The sequence below is a fragment of the Nelumbo lutea genome, chromosome 1 (genome assembly GCF_056320005.1).
Source record: "Nelumbo lutea isolate HS-2025 chromosome 1, American lotus-T2T, whole genome shotgun sequence".
In the NCBI taxonomy this organism is placed as follows: Eukaryota; Viridiplantae; Streptophyta; class Magnoliopsida; order Proteales; family Nelumbonaceae; genus Nelumbo; species Nelumbo lutea.
The window spans coordinates 126,178,483-126,183,366 of NC_142684.1; the positions used below are offsets into that span (position 1 = coordinate 126,178,483).

A 4,884-nucleotide genomic window follows, 5' to 3' on the forward strand; every position below is an offset into this window, starting at 1 on the left:
ATTTGATCTAGCTGATGCCACATGACGCGATTTAAGGCCTACAAGTATCCCTATATTAAATATTATAATAAAACAATTATCCACCATGAATTAACTCACATGATGATACTAACCCAGCAGTTATGGATTGGCTCAGTACTAGTGGGTTCCCTCTCGCCATGCGAGAGGTTTTCCTCTCACCCGATGAGGTAAGTTTTCCACTCTCGCTTGTGTGCGAGGTTTCTCACTCTCCCTCTCTCTCATTTCTTTTTTGTTTTTTTTTTTTCTATTATTTTGTTTTTTTCTTTATCTTCTTTGATGTAGTCGGTGAATCGGAACCACTCTAAGAACGGAGTTGAGCAGGTTTTTATTATAAGTAAAATACAAAAACCTTCCTAAAATTTCTGACAATCATTAAAACCTTTCCTATAGTTTCATTATAACAAATACCTCTCTCACCTTTTAAGAAAATCAACAAAATCCTTCCCTTCCCCCTTCCATTACTGACACAAATGGAGAACATTAGCTGATGCATCAATTTTTTCAACTGTCTTCCTATCCTATTTTTTACATATTAAAGGAGATAAGGGTTTCTGTCTTGTTTCTTTTTCATTCAGAGCTTTTTCCAACAAACTAAGCACACCTGAGAGGAACCGATGGGGATAAGGGTTTCTTCTTCCTCTTTAGTTCAAAGCTTTCCATAACAAACTTAGCACACCTAAGACGAACCGACGAAAAACCGCATGCTTGAGCACAGCATTGACGGAGAACTGAATGGCTGAGACGAAATACGCCCCTTTTTCTCTTGATTTCATTATGCAAATAAGTAACGACATATGCCCCTTTCCAAATTACCTGGAGAAAATATTGAGAAAGGGCTTTTGTCTTAATACGCCATTTTCCTCTTCTTTATGAATCTAGAGAAGATTGTGAGGTTTTCAAGTTTTCAAATTACCTGCTTGTTTTTTGTTTTTCAATTTTGTGTTACTATTTGTTAAATCTTGTTTGATTTTTTTTATGAAGTGCATGTGATGTTGTTTGTTTTTTGAAACATCATAGAGTATTGCCTATGAATGTTTTCAATATTATTGAAAGTTGAAGTTATTGATCAAAAATATATGGTTGGAAAAAAAGAGCTTGAATGGTTCTGTATTGCGAACGAGAAGTTTTTGGCACCACCTAATGCCCATATTCTCTCTCATATTTCTATATTTCGTTGAGGAAAGATTTGAATGAAAGAGGGAGAAGAAACCCTTTCTCAGAAACTCTTATTTGATATATGTTAAAAATAGAATGGAAGGACGTTTGAAACGTCCATTAATCCCACTCGCACATGTCAATTTCGCAGAGGCGTCCTTTGATTTAATGTGCAGGAACATGTCGAGGGATCAATTTGCAGGAGAGACGGAATCCATTTCGCAATTGTAGTTGAGACAAAAGCAGCAAGATAATGAGGAATAGAGCTAGCTAGAGTGATGATCACAGCAACAGTAGTGAGACTACCAGATGGGTTTCAATCTTCAAAGGTTATGAATCGAACGCTTAGAGCTTGTATTCGACGAAACCACTGGTCTAAGAACAGGTGAGTGACGTGAAAAGAGTAAAAAATAGTAACCTTGAGGTAAGTTTTCAGTTCGAGAATCACAAGCTCAACTATCTGATTCAACGAATTGAAGTTTTCTTCCAAAGTCGTGAATGCCAAGATGAAGGAAGATTGTTTAGGGAGAGTGGAGTAGGAAAGCGAGGAGAAGGCCGTTGATGAGACGATCAGGCATAACAATGTTCAAATGAATATGAACGAATTCAGCTAAGGATCCCCTCTCTCACTAGAGTGAGAATGGTTTGACGGCCATGGCCAGCGCTTCTTCGTTAGCGGAAACGAGGGAAATGGGGAGATTGCTCTATGGTATTTTATGATATCTTTAAATGATGCCCCAGTGATAATTTTGTAAATGTATACATTTTTCATCTGCGCCGGTAAGAGGGGTTTTGTCACATTTCTCAAAAGGTCAGGGGAGATTTTTGTATTTTACCCTTTTATTATTTTGCAAAATGCAGGTGAGACATTCATGTTGCAGCTAAAGTGAATCTCCATCAGCTTTTGGCTCCTTAATGTGAAGCTTCTAAGCCAAAGATAAGCTTGTTTCTATGATACTAAGGGGGTGCTTTTTAGTATGGATAAGAAATTGGTGGGTGTGGATTGATCTACACCACATCCTATGGCAAGACTAATCTACACTACACCACAGACTACAGTTGTTCTGAATTGTGGATAAATTGTGTGGATCGGACCAGTTCACACCCACAATGGCATTCTGTAGTTTTGATTCCATATATTTCATATATACTTATGAATGATCTACATTAACATTTTAAAAAATGACTTGGAAATGGAACCATTCTAACCATCAATTTTCGAGTCGATGATCTGACTGTCCAGTTCAAACGAGTGTCCCGTTCTGACAAACAAATTAAAAAACTAATAAAATAATAAAAAAAAATAAAAAAATGGTAAAAAACCGTTGAACGAATCGACGGTTCGATCGCTCGAGTCAACAGGTTGTTGTCTTTTTCAACAATTTTTGACCAAAAATCAAGTTTGGGATAAAATAGAACCACTTGCCTGGATAGTTCTCGGGCCGAACAGTTCGACCATCTAGGTCAACAGTGGTTCAAAAACCTTGATCTACACAATTAATCATAATTATCTAGTTTTTGCATTTTATATGATAAATATATTGAAAAATGCATCAATGAATTAATATTAACCAATAAATATTATTTTTTATAAAAACAATAGTCAAATAATTAAAATTAATATATATATATATATTTTTAAAATATTATTTTATTGATAAAACATTAAAATTTAAAAAAATAAAAAATTAAGTAAAATAATTAATATTTTATTAACAGAAATATTAAAATGTAAAATAGACAATAGGGTTTCAGCCATTGAGGGAAAGTGTGAAATAGGGGATTAAAAATCAAGTGTGGACGGTCCCTAACCACGAGATTTTGCCATGGATGAGAAATTGGAGTGTGAAGAGGACCGGTCCACAATATAGTTTTGATTGGTCCCATCCATAGCCTTCAGAACGGGTGTTCATCCTATGGACGGGACCAAAACACGGTGCCGAATACCGCCTAAACAGCTTAAGTTGATAACACATTTATTCCTCGTCCAGGATTGATGATCACTTGTTAGCCTATTCATTGTTTCCTTTTGGGTACAAGCGTCATTGATAACGATGGACAGGAGGTTTCAGAAATGGTTGCATTTCAATTTTATTTTGAGAGTATCTATGATGCCAGTGCTACTGAGGATGGGGGTGTTTTTGGGCTTTCTGTTTTCCAGTAATTCTTCTAGATTCAGTTGCATCAATTCCTTTTCTTGTGCTTCAATTAGGGTGGCATTTTGGACAGACATAATTTTAGGCGCAATCCATGGCATTTTGTGAGTTCACATCTCCCCCCCACCCCACATAACGTCTCGCCTCACAGCACATTCTCGCCATGTATTCAGAGCATTTCCTGATGATGACATCATCGGTTCTGGTATATCATCGGAAGATGTTCCAAATACATGGCAGGAATGTGCTGTGGGGCGTTGTGGGGCGGAGATGTGGTCTCCTTTGCACCTGGGAGATTTTAAATTGGCAAGATAGTGGCCTTGCTCCTATTTTGAAGGCATTTTGCATGCACGTTTTCTTTCTTATCTATGCTGTGGAGTGATTTGGTGGTACAATTTGAATTATTAAGCATTTGGCTCACAATTTAAATTGTTGCATATTTAGCCCATATTTGCTAGAGGGGACTTTGGGCCTTCTCCAGCATCCATGTAAGCCCTGGTGTTATGATTTTTCTATGGTTTGGGATTGCCATGGCACTTTGTTTTCTTCAAATTAAGCCCCAATCTTAAGGGCTTTGCATCTTCTTCTACTGTTATTACTGAGAGAGTTGCACTTGTTACTTTGTCTCTGTTGGGGGCTGAATGTCTTCTTTTTGGCGTTTCTTGAGTTTATGCCATTTGCAGAGATTTTCTTGAACTAATTCACTCCTGGTGCTCATGGTTACTGCTTTGCACAGCAAGCTTAGTTTGTCTTTTCATGTTTTCTTTAAATCTTCTTGTTATTTGTTGACATTGTAATTGTAATCCGAGCATTTTATGAATGAAACTTTGCCTCTTTGGGGGCAAGGTTCAAAATATCGATACAGGCTGATGTCGGTAGGGCATATCGGTCTGTATCAGTGCCTGTTTCTCTATTTTATTATTATTTTTTTTTAATCTGGTTTAGGGGGTAGGTTTATGGCCCATCTAACCCCTGAACCACCACCTGACCCAAAACATCCCCTGCAGGAGCATATCAGGAAAGCCCAAATATGATACGTATCAACCGATACGGCCTGATACATAACAAAATTTTGAACCTTGCTTGGGAGTACAGATCACCTGCAAACAAAATAGGTTCGAACACTACCAAAAACATCTGTTACCACACATCTCATACATGACAGGTTCCACTTTTATGGTGGATTCCAATTTTATAGCGAGATGTGTGGTGTTAGATCAAGTTGTTAGGGTATTGTAACTTGTAACCCTCGTCAATTTTCTCACTATTACCATTCCGTCAGTTAATTATATGAAATATTCAACACCTCTCCCAGAGTCCCTGTAGCCTTGCATTGGGAATATCTCCCATAAAAAAAGCATACAACTACGTAAATATTCCTAATGCACAGTTGTAAAAGGTATGCGAACCGTGTGAACACAGTATTGTGAGCACTGAAGCCGATCTACTCTATTTGCAATGAATGAATCTCGACTTTTGCTCCTGGGTCCTGACCACCATGAGCAACCTGACTACCATGAGCAAGAAAAGAAACGTGAAAGTCTTTTCTGGA

The 4,884-nt window shown here is 37.5% G+C and overlaps 1 long non-coding RNA gene across 1 annotated transcript; it reads left to right on the top strand.

The window, feature by feature from the left end:
• Nucleotides 1-2,130, top strand: LOC148877394 (uncharacterized). The gene is made up of 2 exons (XR_016105288.1): nucleotides 1-188; nucleotides 1,353-2,130. It is a non-coding gene; the product is annotated as an uncharacterized LOC148877394 (long non-coding RNA).
• Nucleotides 2,131-4,884: the final 2,754 nt, after the last annotated feature.